The sequence below is a fragment of the Lathyrus oleraceus genome, chromosome 6 (genome assembly GCF_024323335.1).
Source record: "Lathyrus oleraceus cultivar Zhongwan6 chromosome 6, CAAS_Psat_ZW6_1.0, whole genome shotgun sequence".
Classification (NCBI taxonomy): domain Eukaryota; kingdom Viridiplantae; phylum Streptophyta; class Magnoliopsida; order Fabales; family Fabaceae; genus Lathyrus; species Lathyrus oleraceus.
The window spans coordinates 233,607,240-233,629,418 of NC_066584.1; the positions used below are offsets into that span (position 1 = coordinate 233,607,240).

Sequence of the window (22,179 nt, forward strand, 5' to 3'; positions counted from 1 at the left end):
CCACTTTGATAAAACCGGTTTATATTTTTAAAATCGGTTTATGTTTGGATCGGTTTGGTTAATAACCGGTTTGTACTAAAAAATTAATTTTTGTTTGAATCAATTTTAAAACCAAATTTCCCTCAAATTTAATTTTCATTCCAACAACTTCTTAACTCTACCCAATCGCTCTTGAAGTCAATCACTATTTTTAAATTTCAATCGGAAAAATCAAAATTAAGTAATTACCTATAAGATAGAAAAAAAAAAACAATTTTAAAAAAAGAGTTTTATATCGGTATTTTTCAAACCAGTTTTTTATTTTCTTTAAAAAAACAGTTTTATAAGAAAAACAATTTTATAAAAAAAAACAATTTAAAAATATTATAAAAAATAAATCAGGTTTAAAAGTAATAATTTATGAGACCCGTGTAGGGGGCAAACTATTGCTGTGAAGATGCAAAGAGCCTTTTCTATTTGTTTCAGTGACTTCCATTTTTTTGGTTGCAGAGAAGAGAAGGTTAGAGGGTGAGTTTGTTTCAAATTTTGAGTTTTTGTTGTTTTGTCACTCCATTTATATAGCAAACAAAGCAACCAATTAAAGGAGACAAGAAGAATATTTGTGTTATTAATTTATGTTACCAATTTCTAAACAAACAGATTTAGATAGAAATAGATAAGAATCTCTTGAGTGTTAGTCTAATTAAAGCAAAAGATTTGTTAGTAGCAACAAAAAAGTGATTTGCACATAACAGAAAATTGTTTGCTTACATTCTAAATTATAATTTTTCTGTGTATATAAAAACACTGTATGCATGGTTAATCTAAAATGAAGAATGATCTTCCAATCAAATTGATGATGTTGAGAAAAGGCTTTCCATCCTTGTTTTCATCTCTTCATTCCATCCTTGTTTTCATCTCTTCACTTCTAGTTCCATAAGCAATTAATCAGCTTCTTCTACAATAAACTTAATGCTGCATAAAATAAAATGAAATTACAAGAATGTTAGCATATTCAAAAGTGAAAACAGTGAAATTGCAAGTCTATTTTACATTTTAAGACATGTGTAACACCTCAAAATTTGCCCTCCTCTCTTGGGACTTGCTAATCATATTGCATATCATTCATAGGTCATTAGGCATTGCATATTGCATATCATGTGGTTACATTGTGCAAGTCATCCTCATAAGTCATCTGATCAGAAGATGAAGAAGTTGGAGATTCAAGCCTGAGGGTTTATGGACTGATCACTAACTGTCTGAATGTGGTGGTCTGAATTAGGGTTTTGGTTCTCAAGGGAGTTGAGCTTCATCTTGATTGAATGATACATCATCATTATCATGGTTTTGATATCACCCCAGAGGTTCAAAAGATTGATCATATACCTTGAGATTAGGGTTTTGACCACTGGTCAACCCTAATCAGTTGCATTGGGCCAATCAGGGCATGGCAAGGAGATGAGGTCTACAATGGATATGGGGATCATCATGTGATTATATTGTGCTTATGGAGGCTAGGGTTTCATCATTGAGCCATTTCATCAGGAAGTTGAGGCTCAACTTGATCAGTGCATTGCCAAATTCATCTATCAGTTGAAAAAGTCAACTGTGGTCAACAGTGCTTGATTTTATGGACTTGGAGGTGGGAGAGAGTTGGATACACTTCATTCATGTTGAAACAAGTTTCATTTGACATTTCAAACCTCAAGAATGAAGAAAATAAAGTCAGACAAAAAATTTCCAAAAATAGAAAGTGACTTGTAATGGAAGTTTCCAAAAATGGAAAGTTTTTCACCACAAAATTACATGTCCATAAAAGCTTCAAATGGATTTTTGTTCAACATGAAAGTTGTAGATCTTGCTCTCACCTTTCCAAAAAGTCCAAGAACTTGAAATTCCCATGTATGGTTGGCAAGTTATGGTCCATTCATTTTCCAAAAATGCCTATAATCAAAGTGGCATAACTTTCACGTGGAATGGCCAAAATGGATGATCTTTCTTTGAGCAAACCCCATTTCACATGTACTTTCATGATGCATGATCAAAATTCATCAAAAATGGTCAAGGCAAAACGTCAATTTTCAAGTGGATTCATTTGTATTTTTGGTGTGAACATGTGATTTTGAGAAATACTTGGAATTTGCACATGAAACCACTTCCAACACACTCCAAATGCCAAATATGACTTGTTTGAGCTGTCATTTGCTGTCATAGTGCATAATTTGGCAAGGTCATTTTTGGACTTTCATTTAAAAGCTCATTAGTGCTAATCACTTCCAATTTTGATAATTGAGATTAAGAAATGGATTAAGGAGTTGGTATAAGTTACTAATCATAACAGAAATGCTAATGAGATTGCACATTCCAAGAATTGTAACTGAATTTCCCTCCAAATTCTCTCAAACTCTTCAAGCTTCTTCAACTTTTTTTCAACATTTCTCCATCAAATCTTCATCAATCTTGCTCATTCTTCGTGGATCCATGCTTCATAATCCTTGTTGATGAACTGTTTTCATCCCAAAACGTGCCAAAGCTTGATGAATGTGGACTGTCCAAAGCTTGATCAATCATGGCAAATGGAAGAATCTTGGATCTGGAGCTGTTTTGAGCTGAGCTAACCACTTCAATCAACTGCCATAGCATTGTACTGGATCTGTTTTAGGAAATTGGAGCCAAACACACGCGGATTCACCACTGCCATAATCACAAGGTGATTTTTCGATTCCTTTAATTGCTTGAATTAAGCTAGGGTTTAGAAAGATCTTTCAACATAGAACATCATGCAACTCGTGGTTTGTGATTTGGTTAAGTATTGGAAGAGAAATCGTGATTTAAAGTTTCATGTTCATTTCTTAAATCGCTCGATCCGGTTTATGTGCTTAGAATTAGGAGAAATCAATGCCATATCCTTAATCCTTGTTGAAAGACGGTCACGATGATGTGCGGCTTGTTCATGTTTGTTGAAAAGTGTTCTTGACAATTTTTTGGAAATTCATGTGTGTTCTTGAGGAAGAACGTATTCCAGGCCATGTTTGATTTGCTTGTGTCCCTTTCCAATTTTAAATTGTGTTTACCGCCACGTTTTAACCAATCAGCACGCGCCACTACATTAATGAAGGCGACGTCGTTTTGGCCTTGTTTCCTGTAATTACGACCGTGCCACTGGTTCATGTTAATTTATATTATTTCCATTATTTCATTTTTTCTTTTGCAATTCCATTTCATTTTTGATCAAGATCTTAAAAAATTCATAACTAATTCATCTTTTATCCAAATTGAGTGAGATTTTTTTCATGATGCTCCTTGTGATGTGTAGAATTTAATCATGATTTTTTTGATTTTTGTGCACGTGTAAAAAATTAAAATGCTTAGGGTTTGCTTGGTAGTGTCACATTTGTACATGTCTTTCCATATCTTTCATAAAATGATGATGCTTTCAAATAAATGGATGAAATTTTTTGTGCATGTTCTGGATACTTTGATGGTGATTTTCATGTAGAGTTTGTAATTTTTGGATACTTGGTTGAGGAGTTATGTATTTTTGATTAGAGGTGTGACAATTTGTGTCACACCAAGCTTGATGAACTTCATGATTTTATTTGCCTTGCTTGTGGATGTTGGATTGAGCCAAAATTTTGTATGATTGAACATATGTATGTTGAGAATGCATGAGAAGTTTGCTGGAATTTTTGATGGCATTTCCTAATTGATTGTGATTTTCTCTTCTGTTGGCTCATTTTGTGACATTTTGTGACACATGTTGGCATTTTGCTTGTGAAATTCTCATGGTGTATTGGATGGATGTGAAATTTGACATGTGAATTGTAGACACATTATAGGTCATTTTGGTGTTGATCCCATTCATTTATCATGCTTTGGCACTGTTTTATGATTTATGGAAGTTGATGCTCATTTTGATGCCTTGTGTTGGCTTGCTTGAACTTGTCTGAACTTCTTGATTTTCATTGACCTACTTCCTCTTGTCCAATTGAGCTGAAATTTTACATGCTATTCATTCCATATGTCCTGTTTAGGTTTGAATTTTTGTGGAATTAATTGAATTGTTTTGGTATGCTTTTGCTTGAGATAGTTCTGTTTGGTCATTTGAAGTTGCAAATTGCATGATTGATGCTATTTTGTGCATGAAATGATAATGGTTAATGATATGAGCATGGGACCAATTGCATTTGTTTATAATTTGTTTGAATGTGATTTTGGATAATTTTCACTTGCTGTTTTAATTTTTTCATCTCCTTTGGACCCTAGGCTTGGCCTAGTGGTCTTGTTTCTCATGTTTGGCTTGGATTTTCAGGTTGAGATGCAAAAGCCTTAAGGAGAAAAATGCAAGTTGATTAAATTGAGTTTGTTTGATGTTGTAAACTAACTTGTTTTGTTTTGTAGGGTTTGATGCTTGAGTTTGAGCTCATGGCTTGCACTTGTGTGCATTAACTTGTGTTGACTGTACAGATTGACTTTTGCTGTTTACTGTTGGTTTGTCTGAGTACTGATGATACTTGATTGATTTCAGGTACATTAAGTTGCTCACAGTTCTTTAAGAATTTGCTTGCTGTTGCTTGGTTGTATAAACCAATTGAGGTAGAATTTCTATTCTCCATGTAGTCTGGAAGACCTGGCCTGTTACTTGGCCAGGCAGCTGTCTGAAGTCCTCCTTAAGAGGCGATGTTTGTGCTTGTTTACATTTGTGCCAAGCAGGTAAAGTCCTTGATTAAGGCAATTGGCGGAACCCAAGGGATATGCAATCTATCCCCCGCTATTCTGTTGAGTCGTCCCTCTGCTCACACCATTGTGTTGACGCATTGGGACACAAACCCAAGATCTTGTACATTGTACAGTCGTGTCAGAGTCTTGAGCGTAGAAGGGTTCCCTCTTTCTGAACCCACGCTCCTTTGTCTGAAGCTCTCCCTGGCCAGGGATAAGAGCTGTGAAGTTTAATCTTCACTCGCCTTTCATCAGCTTCACCTTAGCCCCTCAATGGCAAGGTTAAGAGCGAACACTACCTTGTACAGATGACTTGCTTCGGCAGTCAAACCCTTTGTTTGAGCCCACTTGACTGGATATAGTGTGTGCTACGTGAATATTTGTCTGTTTTGCTTGTATGCTTGTATGCTTGCTTTCTTCATGGATAGGATTAGCTTGCTGATTGTGCAAGTAGATAGAAACCATAACATAGGGCAATGATGCATGATAACACTAGGCTCGAGTACAGCTCCCTGGTAGTGTGTCTCCCCTTTGTTTCTGGCTAGAATTTCTTTCCCTTTCAGGGGAACTACATCGCCCTGATCCTCGTTCCAGACGAGGTATGTAGGCAGGAGGTCGTGCGAGACCTCTCCGGGCACCTTTTACTTTTTGTGTGTGTTTGTTTGACGATTGCTAGGCTCGAGTTCCCGACTCCTTAGCAATTTGTTGTTTGTTTGTTCTTGTTGTGTGCTTGGAAGCCGGTATAAGTCCATCAAGTGGCATCTGGGTTCCAGTGTGGGTCTGTTTGGTTCGGAAGCTGATGTAAGTCCATCGATTGGCGTTCGGGTTCCATGTTTGCCTGCTTGTGTGTTTGTTTGTTTTGCGTGCGTGAGCCGAACTACGGCAGCTCTGACTCTCGTTCCAGACGAGATACGTAGGCATAGGATGCGATGTCCTAGCGAGCCCTCTTCCTCTAACCCCACCTGTGTTGTTTTCGGTGTGTGTGTGTGTGGTGTTTTTAGCAACCTTTTCTTTCTTAGAGCGTGGATCCCGTCGAGTACGACGGACGTGAGGGGTGCTAATACCTTCCCCTTGCGTAACCGACTCCCGTACCCTTTCTCTTTGGTCGCGAGACCTTGTTCTTTCCAGGTTTACTCTGAGCGTTTCCTTTCCCTCTTTGGGATAAATAACGCACGGTGGCGGCTCTGTGTTGTTTTTGTTTTAGCTCGCCGGTTGTTTTTCGCGGATGCGACAGCTGGCGACTCTGCTGGGGATTATTAGATGTTGACCTGAGCTGGTCCATCTTCCCTAAGCGAGTCTCTCCTAGCGTTCTAGGATAGTTTAGGTTGCTTGTGTTGCTTTATTTATTGCATTTATTATTCTGACTGTGTATATATTTGCATAAATATTTGCATGCATCATACTTTCATATTGCCGTCCTTTGTGCAGGTGGTTCCTCTGTTTGGGGTGGGTGTTCTGAGTGGGGCTAAAACCCAGGCCCGAGTATACACCTAGGATTAGTGTGGTCTCATGTTGCCTCCTTCATGTTAGGTCAACATGTGCCTGGCAACGTGATGTACCACAAGCCGGACGAGGTTCATTTGATAGTGCTTTCCATTGTGGAGTACTCCACTTTGGTTGAGTTACTTCATCTGAATTGTTGACTCTGGTGACCGATCATTTCCCGGATCTTTGGTTTAGACGATCTTAAGAGAGCTACAATGGCACACCCGAAAGGGCAAACCCATTGAGTATCTTTGCCCGATTGTTGAGACCATTATCCGCCTTAGGGTGACCTGATTAGAATTTACCTGTGAGGGGAGGGTGATTCTTTCAGATGCATGTTCTGTTGGTGACTCAGATGGAGACTTTTGGTTCCGTTGCTCAGAGTCCTGTTTATAAGTCGGATTTATGGTCATTTATTGCCGAGACGCCGGAGTGCTGTCCGTGTTATTTATCAGTGGGGATCCGTTTATTTCAGGATTCCCCGGGCCGATTCAGAGGTTTTTCAGGGTATCTACTCAGAGATTGTTTGGTGATGATGATGATGTATCTTCCAGTTCAGTTTATTTCGGAACCCTTGAGTTGGATTTGTGGTTACATATTCCTTCAGATGGTTGTGATCGGTTCAGAAATCAGGGTTGTGGTTCAGAGCAACAGATGATCAGATGACTTGGAGGATGGCAATGCATTGCATTCATTCATCAGCATCATTACATATTGCATTTACCTGCATCTAACACATGTTTACCCATATGCAGGGACATTTTGATCGAGATCCTGGTTGAGAGACTTTCTGCTCAGATATGAGGACTGGTTTGAAGCATGATGTGGCCTACAGTTTTTTCGACCCAGAGATTGGTGTGCTGAAGGAGATGATATCATTGATTACACCCGACCATGTGGGGATGTTCAGAGAGGCATACGGTAGTATCCTGAAGATGGTTTTCAGACTCACTGACAGCGATAGGAGCGCCATTCATACTCTTCTCCAGTTTTATGACCCGGGTTTGAGATGCTTCGTGTTTCCAGATTATTTGTTGGGGCCTCTGATGGAGGACTATGCTAGCATTCTGGGTATGCAGATCCGTGATCAGATTCCTTTCCATGCTACTAGGGTGGAGCCTGATGTCCTTGGGATCTCCCGTGCTCTTTATTTGAGTCCGGAAATGATCAAGGAGGGTTTGAAGGAAAAGGGGAAATTACCTGGATTTCATTTGAGTTTCTTGGAAGCTAATGCCAAGGAACATGCTGCAGTGGGTAATTGGAAGACGGTTTGCGCCTTGATTGCTGTGAGCATTTATGGGATTATTTTGTTTCCTAATCAGAAGAACTTTGTAGACCATAATGCTATCAGATTGTTCATGCAGAGAAACCCTATTCCTACCCTGATCGGAGATGTTTACTACTCGGTTCATAACAGGAACGAGAAGAGGCGTGGTGGTCTGATCAGGTGCTGTGCTCAGTTGCTATTCAGGTGGTTTATGGGGTATTTGCCTTCCCGAGGTGCTTTTGCTCATCTTGATCCTACTGTCAGATGGTCATTCAGGTTGATGGGTTTGCGGGCTGCTGACATTGCTTGGACTCATAATGGTATGGCTGGACGGGATTTCATATATAGCTGTGGGAGTCTACCCAATGTGCCTCTTATCGGAGTTCAGGGTTGCATCAATTACAACCCGGTGCTTCTCAGGAGACATATGGGGTTTGCTGTAGAGGGTCCTCCTCTCAGGCGAGAGGTCCAGGAGTCCTTTTACTTCCCGATTGATGGCAATCAGGCCAAGCTGAGGCAGGTATTGGATGAGTGGCGTGATATCCAGAGAAAGGGCAAAGTTCCTTATGGCAAGGTCAACAGTCGGTATTTTCCTCTATTTGATGATTGGCTTCGGAAGAGGATTGAGATCACACATCTACCATTTCCGGGAGGTGATCCCTGGTGTCCTATGATTGAGGGTCCGACTTCTTCTGTCAGTATGGAAGAATTCCTTAAGATGAAGAGGGCCAGAGATCAGTTGCTTGCAGAGAAAGCGGAATTGGAGATGAGTGTTGCTCGGGTTCAGATAGCCAATCAGGAGATCAGAGTGAAGATGGAAGATCAAGACAAGTGACATGCCTTGGAAGCCAAGCGCTTTGAGATGGATACTGCCTACTATGGGAAGGTCAGTCAGGCTTTGGCATCTTCAACAAAGGAGCATGACATCACCAAAGAGAGATTGGCTAGAGCTTCAAAGGTCATTGAGGATCAGAAGAGGAGGCAAATCTTGGTGAAGGATCAGAGGGACGACAGAGTCCGGGCTCTCATTGCTGAGTGGGAAGCCAAGCTGAAGGTTAAGGAAGTGGAGAATGCAAAGATCATCGCTGAGAGAGATCGTTGTGTCGCTGAGAGAGATCATTACATGGCAGAGAGAGATCACTACTTCAGGCAGATGAAGATTCACCAGAAGGAGGTGGGGAGACTACAGCAGGAGAACACCGAGCTCAGGTTCGCCATAGAGTTCGCGAGGATGGAAGCTGAGATGGGGCCATCTATGGGACCCTCATCAGGCTAGCCTTTCATTTGTGTGGATTACCGTCAGGCTTGTTGACGGAATTCATTTGCTTGTATTTCTTTCCTGATTCTGGAGATTTGTATCTGATTTGATGTATGACTATGGCACTTATTGTGCATTTTGCTATGTGATGGTTATTTTCATTCAGTGATTGATCATCGAGCTTTATTTTCTTTCTCGTATGCACTCACACAAGCACACACATGATTGGGGGTATTTTTGCTAAATCATATATCTCTGATCTGCCCGATGAAATCAAATGCTGAATATCAGAATATTGCTGCTGGATTATTATTGTTTGTCTCGATGAAGCCAGGATTGAGAAACAAAGTGTTCCTCATGTGGATAAACAATGCATTCATGCATAATCATAATAACTTGTGTTTTGTTTTGCAGGTATCTGTTGCTAACGTGCTTGATTGTTTCAGGAATCATTGCTCGTGCTCGCAGAGCCGTACCTTTGCACTCAACTCGACCTCACAGATACTTCACAAGGCGCAACACTCCTAGACTGATGGATCTTCCAAATACTGATATTCTCGAGCTGAAGGACAAAATGAATGAGCTGATCAACATCATGCAAGGCTTTGCAGTTGGTCAGAAAGCTCTGGCTGATAAGGTCGAGAAGCTCGAGCGGGCTTCAGCAGCAAACAGCGGTGTTAACCTGGATGGTGTCTCCAACCAGGGATTGGGTGGTTCTAGAGATGGCGGTAAGAGAGCAACTGTGGGAATAGTGAACAACACTGCTGGAGGTTTTGGTGGTGCTGGTGGTCAGCCTGGGCCGATGGGTCAGAATATGAAGGATAGTCTTTTCCCGCCTTTCTTCGGTGTTGAAGACGACAGAGAGGAAGATAGGGAGGCTGATCAGTTTTCAATGCATAACGAGCCATTTGGTCAGTATGGTGCTCCGCCACAGAACAAAGAGATTCAGCTGCTGGCTGAGAAGATCCGGGCTCTAGAAAGCCATGCTACTCCGGGATTTGTCAACATGTCCAACATGGGGCTGGTCGAGGGGATTGTGATCCCACAGAAATTCAAAGCGCCTGCATTTGACAAGTACAATGCGAGTTCTTGCCCTGAAACCCATCTGCAAGTGTTTGTTCGCAAGATCTCTGCGTACACAATGGATCAGAAGCTATGGATGTACTTCTTCCAGGACAGTCTGTCCGGAGGATCCCTGGAGTGGTACACTAAGCTGAAGTCTGCTGACATCAAGAGCTGGCAGGATCTTGGGGATGCGTTCTTTAAACAGTACCAGTTTAACGCTGATATGGCTCCTAGTCGTACCCAGCTGCAGGGTATGTCTCAGAAGTCAAGTGAAGGGTTTAAAGAGTACGCGCAAAGGTGGAGGGAGTTAGCTGCCAGAGTTCAACCTCCGTTGGTGGATCGGGAAATGTCTGATCTATTCATGGGTACCCTGCAAGGGGTTTATGCTGAAAGGATGGTGGGTTGTCCCGTCACCAACTTTGCTGACATTGTGGTGGCAGGGGAGAGAATTGAAAGTTGGCTGAAAATGGGGAAAATACAAGGTAATGCTTCGTCATCAGCATCGAAGAAGCCATTCGGGAATGGTCAGCGCAAGAATGAGGGTGAATCGAGTGCTGTGTATGCCCAGAAAGGACACGGTAGGGATCGTTACTACAAGCACACTGCTGCTGTAACCATCCCTGCTGGTAATCAGTCAGTACGACAGCAACGTCAGCCACCTCAACAGAGAGCCGGATATCAAGTGAAAGGAAAAGGGATTGATCGCCATTTTGACAAGCCGCCCGTGACATATGTTGTTCTGTTCAAGAAGTTGATGGATCTTGGGTTGGTTCAGCCGAGGGCAATGGTTCCGATGAGATCAGATCAGAGGCCTCCTAACTATGATGAGAACGCCCAGTGTGAATTTCATTCTGGAACACCGGGGCATAACATTGAGGGCTGTAGAGCATTCAAGAATGTTGTCCAGGATCTGGTGGACTCCAAGGCTATCAATTTTGCGCCATCACCGAATGTTAATGCTAATCCCATGCCGGCACATGGTCAGGCGATGGTGAGTGCAATTGCTGTAGATTCGGATCACGCCTGTACAGTGGGTAAAGAGATCAACAGTGACTGCGAGTTTGATGGTTGGATAAAGCCGTGCGTACCAGGGAGCTGGAAGGCCTAAAAGAGATCATCATTGTTACTCATCCGGAAGAGTAATATTTTCTGTTTTCAGTTTTATATGCATGAAAGCCATGCGTGTTGCCCGACACGTAATGGTTCATTGTAAGGGCCACCTCATGTTTCATTGTGCAACATTCTGCATCATTAATAAATGGATGTTTTTCAATTAAAAGCGGCGTTCCCTGTTTTTCATTTATTTTTGCAGTTTAAAAACAAATAAAAATGGCAATGTTTGTTTTCATTTTTTTTTCTTTTTGATTTGGCTCGTTCCGACTTCAAAAATAATTCTCTGGATCTCATTGATAACAATTTGGTTACACCTCATATGACTTCGACAATCCGATCTCTCATGCCGAAGAAGAAGGCGAAGAAGATTGTGATCTACTGGAATTAGCCAGGTTGTTAAAACAAGAGGAGAAGGTGATTCAGCCGCATGAGGAGCGGATTTAAGATTCTTATTCCAAGCACCGCCGAGGTCAGAAAGGAAGTGAAAATTGGGGCCGCTTCAGAGGCGAGATTAGAGCAGAGTGGTAGCCCTGTTGAAAGAGCATGCGGATACCTTCGCCTGGTCGTGTCAGGATACGTCAAGGTCGGATACCGATGTCGTTGTGCACAAGCTACCATGGAGAGAAGATTGTCCTCTAGAGAAGCAGAACGCCAGTACTTATCAGAGAGCCATGGTGACTTTGTTTCATGATATGATTCATCATGAAATCAATTGCTATGTTGATGACATGATAGCAAAGTCCCAAGCAGGAGAGAGGCATCTGGCAGATCGGGGCAAGTCGTTTGACCAGTGGAGATAATTCAAACTGAGGTTGAATTTGAATGAGTGCACTATCAGGGTGCGATCCGGTAAGATGTTGGGGTTCATCGTAAGCCAAGGAGGAATCGAGGTTGATCCTGCTAAAAAAAAAAAATAAAAAAAAATTAAAAAAAAATAATAATAATAAGAGAAAGGCCTGAACCGAAAAAAATAAAGAAAGAAGGTTCGTGGTTTTTTAGGTAGATTGAACTACATGTCATGGTTCACATCTCATCTAACAGCCACGTGTGAACCCATATTCAATATGTTGGAAAAAAAGATCAAACGGTCAGGTGAAATAATGATTGCCAAGGGGCATTGAAAGAGTAAAAGAATAAGTTGCAGGAACCTCTGATTCTGACATCTCCCTGTGGAGGGACGATCATCAATTCTGGTACTTGACGGCCTTCGAGGGGTCTACGAGGTGTATTGGGTCAGCATGACGAGTCTTGTCGAAAAGAGCATGCAATTTACCTTAGCAAAAAGTTTACCGACGGTGAAACAATACATTCACTGTTCGAGAAAACTTGTTGTACTTTGGCATAGGTTGCTCGCCGACTGAGACAATGTATGTTGGTTCATACCACTTTGTGGATTTCCGAGATGGATCCGATCGAGTATGTGTTTGAGAATCCAGCATCGACCGGATGGGTTGTGAGAGTGCAAAAGAATGTTGACTGATTTGTGATGCTCTCTGAAAGCAATCAAGGGGGTGTATTGTCTGATTACATCGCCCAACAACCCGTGGATGTTTATCAACCAAGGAAGTTTGAGTTCCCTGATAAGGACATCTCGAGGTGCTCAAATCGAAAGATTGAGAGTCACCGATCCCGGAGGAGGGGCCTGACCCTGAATCCGAACGGATTCTGATGTCTGATGGGGTTGATGTGAAGGAGTTAGTGCTGCTGTGGTTACGCCAAAAGGATCCCATGTTCCTTTTGTGGCCCGGATAACATTGGAACGTGCCAACAATGGTGGCTGAGTACGAAGTTTGTATCCTGGGTATCGAACTTCGGTGCGTACGTCTACTGGGGAAAATGCCTTTCTCACTCAGAGAACCTGGCTGAGGAGAAGAGGCTGGCAGCCATCTGTCATGGGCAGTTGTACCAGCAATGGATGAAGCGTGCTTTTGACAGAAAGGTGCGACCTCGGGTATATCACGTAGGTGATATGGTGCTAAAAAAGATCCTTCCTCCTCAAAACGATCGAAGGGGCAAATGGACACCCAATTATGAAGGTCCATTCGTGGTCAAGAAGGTTTTCTCTGGTGGAGCCTTGTTGTTGACGACCATGGATGGCGAGGATTTGCCATCCCCTGTGAATGCGGACGCAGTGAAAAAATACTTCGTATAAAGAGACCCGCTGGACGAAAAGAATAAAATAGTCCAGGCAAAAATGGGCATCCCGGCGAACCAAAAACAGAAAAGGTTCGGGCAAAAATTAGGGATAAAATGAGAAAATGTACACCCGGCAAGTCGAAAACCTGAAAAGGCGACTTGGGCAAAAATGGGTATCCCGGTGGACTGAAAACTCGAAAGGGCGGTCCAAGCAAAAGGGGGATTGAAACGAACAACTGCGTCTGGCATGATCGTTTGCGCTTTGGTTAAAGCATCATGGATAATACCCGGTAGGGATCAATTAGAATCGTCTTGTTCAGAAGGCAGAAAGCACGGAAAGTCTGAGGACATATGGGGTGTAACCGAGTTGGAACTCGATGAGATCACGGGTTTCACGTTGCCATTAGGATAGATTTTTCCTTTTGTGCGCAATTACCTCTTTTCAGGAATTGCTTCCTTTGTATTGCTCAATTTGAGCCACACTTTTCAATCAATAAAATGCATATTCAGTCAAATAATTTTGTTTTTGTTTTTCATTACCGCTTTGATTGCAAAAACATCCAGATATTTTTGATAAAGAATCTTGCATTTTAAAGACATACAGGTCCCTTCCAATGCATGTTTATAAGATTGAAGCTTGAATACTTATTTGGAAGGTTGAGTGACCCAAGTGTTGAAATCTTGACACGCCTGGGGCACGGTTTTATCTGACTATCTCTTTTGCAGGTGCTGTTAGATATTTTCACTCACTTGCAGGTTGTGATGTGGAAGCTTTGACAGGAGAAATCCCCATGGGAGTCCAGTCAGGGACGAATGTATGAAGGGATGATGAAGAGACGTTGAGACGTACGACGATCCTTGAATTAATCAAGAAGACTCTTCAAAGTCGGAAGATTGGAAAGTCTGTAGAAATTCCCCGCGGAGTCCGACCAGGGACAAGCAAGTTAGAGACGACGAGAGACGTCCGACGACCTTTGGAATTAATCAAGAAGACTCTTCAAAGTCGGAAAATTGAAAAGTATGTATAGATCCCAGGAGTTCGCCATTCGTCGAGCGCGGAGCGATTGGGAATACAAGATGATGGAGCAGAAAAGGTCCAGACGAGTCTGGGAATTCTCAAAAGTGGAAAGCTGATACGAGATTGGGAGGTGGATACCCTGGTTCGACGAGTCGACGGGTGTTCTATACCAACTTTTCTCATTTCCCCAGCGTATTCCCCAAGCAGAATCAGAGGACTAACTCCCCAGCAGATCCAAGGTCTATGGTTCCCCTAGCCGAGTCAGGATGGTTATCCCCGGCAGGTTTAAAACGGTGTTTCCTCAGCAGCCAGGCCCGAAGGTTGCTATTCCCCGAGTGGAGCGGGTTTCAATGAAATATATCTCCAGCAGTGTATCCTACATGTGGATTGGATGGGTCGTCCCCAGCGGAGTGGCATTTGTTTCCCCTAGCAGGGTTAAGATGATTATTCCCAGCAGGTGTCAGATCAATGCTTCCCCAGTCGCCAGGCCGGGAGGTTGCTGTTTCCCAGTGGAGCCATTTGTGAGCATTTCCCCAGTGAAGTTGCCAGGTATCTGTGAGGGTTCTCCAAGCAGAAGCGGGATGTTATATCCCCAGCAAGTCAAAGACTATTGTATCCCCACATGGAGCATGGGTGATTCTTCCCCAACATTTCCCCGAGCGGATTGGGTGCAAAGGAGGTTTTCCCCAGCAAGGGTTGACTTTTCCCAGCAGCATTGTTATTCCCCAGCAGGGTGGAGATCGGAGTATTGACGAGTTCCTCAGCAGGGTGTCTCGAGCTCCCCAGACGAGTCCCTTGAGGGGGATATTTTTTATACATTCATCATGAAAAAAGCATAGTATGTTGCATAGAAAAATAAATCGCGTAGCATTTCCATGAATGTAGAGCATTACGCAGAAAAAAGTCATGCATCATATTGCAAGCATAGGCTAGTCTCAAGCTGTGGTTATTGTTTGAGAGTTGGTTTCGCCAGAAGGTGCAGATGTTACTCTGATGGGTTTAGCATCATGATGTCAGATCAGCAATATTCCCCAGTAGTGCGATGTTGGAGGAAACTTTTCCGTCGGACAGAGATGGAGATGTTACACAATCAGCGTGATTCAAGCCGTGGATACCGCTTGATATTTGGTTTCACCGGTGGGTGAAGATGTTACTCGGATGAGTTTAACATCATTACGCGATCAGCGCGACTTAAGCCGTGGTTACCGTTTGAGATATGGTTTCGACAGAAGTTGGAAGACGATAGTCCGAGGAGTTCAGCATCGGGATTTTGGAGCAACAATATTTCCCAGTCATCAGTAAGTGTCTGGTCGAGTCTTGTTCGATGTCCAGTAAACGTCGAGTTATTTCCCAGTCATCAGTAAGTGTCTGGTCGAGTATTGTTCGATGTCCTGTCAACATCATTGTTTGATGCCTGTAAACATCATTGTTCGATGTCCTGTCAACATCATTGTTTGATGCCTGTAAACGTCATCGTTCGATGTCCTATAAAACATCATTGTTCGATGTCCTGTAAAACATCATTGTTCGATGTCCTGTAAACATCATTGTTTGATGCCTGTAAACATCATCGTTCGATGTCCTGTAAAACATCATTGTTCGATGTCCTGTAAAACATCATTGTTTGGTGTCTGGTAAACATCATTGTTTGGTGTCCTGTAAACATCGAGTTTTCTCCCAGTCATTGTTTAATGTTTGGTCAAGTTTTCTTTGGTGCCTGTAAACATCATCGTTCGATGTTCAGTAAGCATCGAGTTTCTTCCCAGTCATCTGTCAGTGTCTGGTTGAAGGTGTACCCTCTGATATGTAGCCCTCAGAGTGGTGTTGGTGTTACTTCCGACATTGCCAGCGGAATTATCACAAGAGATTGGAGAACGGAGTTCAAATGGAGAAAGGGAAATGTTGCGGCATTTTCTGGAGAATGGGGTTCACAATGGCGATCGCAAGTTATCGTCAGGCGACTGGGGTTCAAACTGGAGAATGGGGTTCATTATTTTGGCAAACAGGATGTTGGGGTTCAAATGCAGTGATCTGAGATCATTTGCGCGAGAGAAAATTTCGGGGTTCAAGAAAATGAAAAAAAGAAATCATCAGGAAAACTTCGGGGTTCAAGAAAAGCATAAAAAGAAGAGAGATAATAATCCCCAGCGGATGTGGTGTTCAGGCCATGGTTATCCCTGTGTTACCATTTATTTTGGTATCCAGGTCGACGTTGCTGTTTCGGTGATCAGGCCGACTTTCTCCGTACCAGACGGATTTTTGTTTCGAGATTGCGTTTCTTCGCCGATTCTGACAGGCGTTGTTAATTATTTTCCCATCAGAGTGCAAATTGTTCGTTTGTTCTTGGTATTCAATCACTCTTCATCCTGGTCATCTGAAAGCCGAGGCTATTCATATCGACAGGTTCACAGTGGATTGAATAAGGGCAGCTGTAACACCTCAAAATTTGCCCTCCTCTCTTGGGACTTGCTAATCATATTGCATATCATTCATAGGTCATTAGGCATTGCATATTGCATATCATGTGGTTACATTGTGCAAGTCATCCTCATAAGTCATCTGATCAGAAGATGAAGAAGTTGGAGATTCAAGCCTGAGGGTTTATGGACTGATCACTAACTGTCTGAATGTGGTGGTCTGAATTAGGGTTTTGGTTCTCAAGGGAGTTGAGCTTCATCTTGATTGAATGATACATCATCATCATCATGGTTTTGATATCACCCCAGAGGTTCAAGAGATTGATCATATACCTTGAGATTAGGGTTTTGACCACTGGTCAACCCTAATCAGTTGCATTGGGCCAATCAGGGCATGGCAAGGAGATGAGGTCTACAATGGATATGGGGATCATCATGTGATTATATTGTGCTTATGGAGGCTAGGGTTTCATCATTGAGCCATTTCATCAGGAAGTTGAGGCTCAACTTGATCAGTGCATTGCCAAATTCATCTATCAGTTGAAAAAGTCAACTGTGGTCAACTGTGCTTGATTTTATGGACTTGGAGGTGGGAGAGAGTTGGATACACTTCATTCATGTTGAAACAAGTTTCATTTGACATTTCAAACCTCAAGAATGAAGAAAATAAAGTCAGACAAAAAATTGCCAAAAATAGAAAGTGACTTGTAATGGAAGTTTCCAAAAATGGAAAGTTTTTCACCACAAAATTACATGTCCAGAAAAGCTTCAAATGGATTTTTGTTCAACATGAAAGTTGTAGATCTTGCTCTCACCTTTCCAAAAAGTCCAAGAACTTGAAATTCCCATGTATGGTTGGCAAGTTATGGTCCATTCATTTTCCAAAAATGCCTATAATCAAAGTGGCATAACTTTCACGTGGAATGGCCAAAATGGATGACCTTTCTTTGAGCAAACCCCATTTCACATGTACTTTCATGATGTATGATCAAAATTCATCAAAAATGGTCAAGGCAAAAAGTCAATTTTCAAGTGGATTCATTTGTATTTTTGGTGTGAACATGTGATTTTGAGAAATACTTGGAATTTGCACATGAAACCACTTCCAACACACTCCAAATGCCAAATATGACTTGTTTGAGCTGTCATTTGCTGTCATAGTGCATAATTTGGCAAGGTCATTTTTGGACTTTCATTTAAAAGCTCATTAGTGCTAATCACTTCCAATTTTGATAATTGAGATTAAGAAATGGATTAAGGAGTTGGTATAAGTTACTAGTCATAACAGAAATGCTAATGAGATTGCACATTCCAAGAATTGTAACTGAATTTCCCTCCAAATTCTCTCAAACTCTTCAAGCTTCTTCAACTTTTTTTCAACATTTCTCCATCAAATCTTCATCAATCTTGCTCATTCTTCGTGGATCCATGCTTCATAATCCTTGTTGATGAACTGTTTTCATCCCAAAACGTGCCAAAGCTTGATGAATGTGGACTGTCCAAAGCTTGATCAATCATGGCAAATGGAAGAATCTTGGATCTGGAGCTGTTTTGAGCTGAGCTAACCACTTCAATCAACTGCCATAGCATTGTACTGGATCTGTTTTAGGAAATTGGAGCCAAACACACGCGGATTCACCACTGCCATAATCACAAGGTGATTTTTCGATTCCTTTAATTGCTTGAATTAAGCTAGGGTTTAGAAAGATCTTTCAACATAGAACATCATGCAACTCGTGGTTTGTGATTTGGTTAAGTATTGGAAGAGAAATCGTGATTTAAAGTTTCATGTTCATTTCTTAAATCGCTCGATCCGGTTTATGTGCTTAGAATTAGGAGAAATCAATGCCATATCCTTAATCCTTGTTGAAAGACGGTCACGATGATGTGCGGCTTGTTCATGTTTGTTGAAAAGTGTTCTTGACAATTTTCTGGAAATTCATGTGTGTTCTTGAGGAAGAACGTATTTCAGGCCATGTTTGATCTGCTTGTGTCCCTTTCCAATTTTAAATTGTGTTTACCGCCACGTTTTAACCAATCAGCACGCGCCACTACATTAATGAAGGCGACGTCGTTTTGGCCTTGTTTCCTGTAATTACGACCGTGCCACTGGTTCATGTTAATTTATATTATTTCCATTATTTCATTTTTTCTTTTGCAATTCCATTTCATTTTTGATCAAGATCTTAAAAAATTCATAACTAATTCATCTTTTATCCAAATTGAGTGAGATTTTTTTCATGATGCTCCTTGTGATGTGTAGAATTTAATCATGATTTTTGTGATTTTTGTGCACGTGTAAAAAATTAAAATGCTTAGGGTTTGCTTGGTAGTGTCACATTTGTACATGTCTTGCCATATCTTTCATAAAATGAGGATGCTTTCAAATAAATGGATGAAATTTTTTGTGCATGTTCTGGATACTTTGATGGTGATTTTCATGTAGAGTTTGTAATTTTTGGATACTTGGTTGAGGAGTTATGTATTTTTGATTAGAGGTGTGACAATTTGTGTCACACCAAGCTTGATGAACTTCATGATTTTATTTGCCTTGCTTGTGGATGTTGGATTGAGCCAAAATTTTGTATGATTGAACATATGTATGTTGAGAATGCATGAGAAGTTTGCTGGAATTTTTGATGGCATTTCCTAATTGATTGTGACTTTCTCTTCTGTTGGCTCATTTTGTGACATTTTGTGACACATGTTGGCATTTTGCTTGTGAAATTCTCATGGTGTATTGGATGGATGTGAAATTTGGCATGTGAATTGTAGACACATTATAGGTCATTTTGGTGTTGATCCCATTCATTTATCATGCTTTGGCACTGTTTTATGATTTATGGAAGTTGATGCTCATTTTGATGCCTTGTGTTGGCTTGCTTGAACTTGTCTGAACTTCTTGATTTTCATTGACCTACTTCCTCTTGTCCAATTGAGCTGAAATTTTACATGCTATTCATTCCATGTGTCCTGTTTAGGTTTGAATTTTTGTGGAATTAATTGAATTGTTTTGGTATGCTTTTGCTTGAGATAGTTCTGTTTGGTCATTTGAAGTTACAAATTGCATGATTGATGCTATTTTGTGCATGAAATGATAATGGTGAATGATATGAGCATGGGACCAATTGCATTTGTTTCTAATTTGTTTCAATGTGATTTTGGATAATTTTCACTTGCTATTTTAATTTTTTCATCTCCTTTGGACCCTAGGCTTGGCCTAGTGGTCTTGTTTCTCATGTTTGACTTGGATTTTCAGGTTGAGATGCAAAAGCCTTAAGGAGAAAAATGCAAGTTGATTAAATTGAGTTTGTTTGATGTTGTAAACTAACTTGTTTTGTTTTGTAGGGTTTGATGCTTGAGTTTGAGCTCATGGCTTGCACTTGTGTGCATTAACTTGTGTTGACTGTACAGATTGACTTTTGCTGTTTACTGTTGGTTTGTCTGAGTACTGATGATACTTGATTGATTTCAGGTACATTAAGTTGCTCACAGTTCTTTAAGAACTTGCTTGCTGTTGCTTGGTTGTATAAACCAATTGAGGTAGAATTTCTATTCTCCATGTAGTCTGGAAGACCTGGCCTGTTACTTGGCCAGGCAGCTGTCTGAAGTCCTCCTTAAGAGGCGATGTTTGTGCTTGTTTACATTTGTGCCAAGCAGGTAAAGTCCTTGATTAAGGCAATTGGCGGAACCCAAGGGATATGCAATCTATCCCCCGCTATTCTGTTGAGTCGTCCCTCTGCCTACACCATTGTGTTGACGCATTGGGACACAAACCCAAGATCTTGTACATTGTACAGTCGTGTCAGAGTCTTGAGCGTAGAAGGGTTCCCTCTTTCTGAACCCACGCTCCTTTGTCTGAAGCTCTCCCTGGCCAGGGATAAGAGCTGTGAAGTTTAATCTTCACTCGCCTTTCATCAGCTTCACCTTAGCCCCTCAATGGCAAGGTTAAGAGCGAACACTACCTTGTACAGATGACTTGCTTCGACAGTCAAACCCTTTGTTTGAGCCCACTTGACTGGATATAGTGTGTGCTACGTGAATATTTGTCTGTTTTGCTTGTATGCTTGTATGCTTGCTTTCTTCATGGATAGGATTAGCTTGCTGATTGTGCAAGTAGATAGAAACCATAACATAGGGCAATGATGCATGATAACACTAGGCTCGAGTACAACTCCCTGGTAGTGTGTCTCCCCTTTGTTTCTGGCTAGAATTTCTTTCCCTTTCAGGGGAACTACATCGCCCTGATCCTCGTTCCAGACGAGGTATGTAGGCAGGAGGTCGTGCGAGACCTCTCCGGGCACCTTTTTCTTTTTGTGTGTGTTTGTTTGACGATTGCTAGGCTCGAGTTCCCGACTCCTTAGCAATTTGTTGTTTGTTTGTTCTTGTTGTGTGCTTGGAAGCCGGTATAAGTCCATCAAGTGGCATCTGGGTTCCAGTGTGGGTCTGCTTGGTTCGGAAGCTGATGTAAGTCCATCGATTTGCGTTCGGGTTCCATGTTTGCCTGCTTGTGTGTTTGTTTGTTTGGCGTGCGTGAGCCGAACTACGGCAGCTCTGATTCTCGTTCCAGACGAGATACGTAGGCATAGGATGCGATGTCCTAGCGAGCCCTCTTCCTCTAACCCCACCTGTGTTGTTTTCGGTGTGTGTGTGTGTGGTGTTTTAGCAACCTTTTCTTTCTTAGAGCGTGGATCCCGTCGAGTACGACGGACGTGAGGGGTGCTAATACCTTCCCCTTGCGTAACCGACTCCCGTACCCTTTCTCTTTGGTCGCGAGACCTTGTTCTTTCCAGGTTTACTCTGAGCGTTTCCTTTCCCTCTTTGGGATAAATAACGCACGGTGGCGGCTCTGTGTTGTTTTTGTTTTAGCTCGCCGGTTGTTTTTCGCGGATGCGACAACATGGACGACCCGATTTCTAAGACCATGTCTCGAACAAAATCTAACTCAAACTCATTATCTCAAAAAAATATATTCAAGTTAAGGAGCCTAGTTTAAAGTACAAAAATATGAGACCCGTGTAAGGGAAGATTCAGTAACACATTAAGTCAAAACAAATCACAAATTTTAGAATTCTTTACCGTTAAATCATCTTCGAGTGTAACAGAAGTTGAAGAGGTTGAACAACTAGCACCATCTTCCGTATAAAGTAATTCTACAAAACATATAAAGAGATTTCATTATACCTCAAGTATAATAAATAATAATACATTAGCGAATATACTTAGTTATCATACCTTGCTCAAATCTCTCAAGAATATCAAAATCTTCATTTGTAATCAAAGAGGAAGATGTTCCTTTGAGCCAATCTTGGGTGCATATTGTAGCACCTCAAATTTGCACCTATCATTGTACATACATTTTCATATTAGGACATAGCATATCATGGCCCATTGCATAGCATTGCATTGCCTCTTTTGCCTCAAGTGCAAGCCAATCAAGGAATTAGGTCAAACTGATCAGGAGATCAGTCAACCAAGCAAGCAAGTGCATTTCTCAAGGAGCCAAGGCCCTAGGGTTGGTCCAACATGTTCACATGACTGGGGGATCCATTTGAAGTGTTTTGGTCAAAGATTGGGTGTTCAGAAGTCATCAGTTCATGCACAGTCAGGCAAAAAACCCTAGACAGTCAACAGTCAGTCAAAGCAGTGGATGGTGGCCATTCTTGTGGAATTTGGGCACCATGCTCATTAATCAAGAGTTCATATGTCTTGGGACATCATT

General features: G+C 41.6%; 1 long non-coding RNA gene across 1 annotated transcript; it reads right to left on the reverse strand.

Moving 5' to 3' along the window:
* Positions 1 to 652: 652 nt before the first annotated feature.
* On the reverse strand, positions 653 to 21,638 carry LOC127097368 (uncharacterized). The gene is made up of 2 exons (XR_007793013.1): positions 21,537 to 21,638; positions 653 to 954 (listed from the first exon to the last, which is right to left on the reverse strand). It is a non-coding gene; the product is annotated as an uncharacterized LOC127097368 (long non-coding RNA).
* Between the last annotated feature and the right edge of the window lie 541 nt (positions 21,639 to 22,179).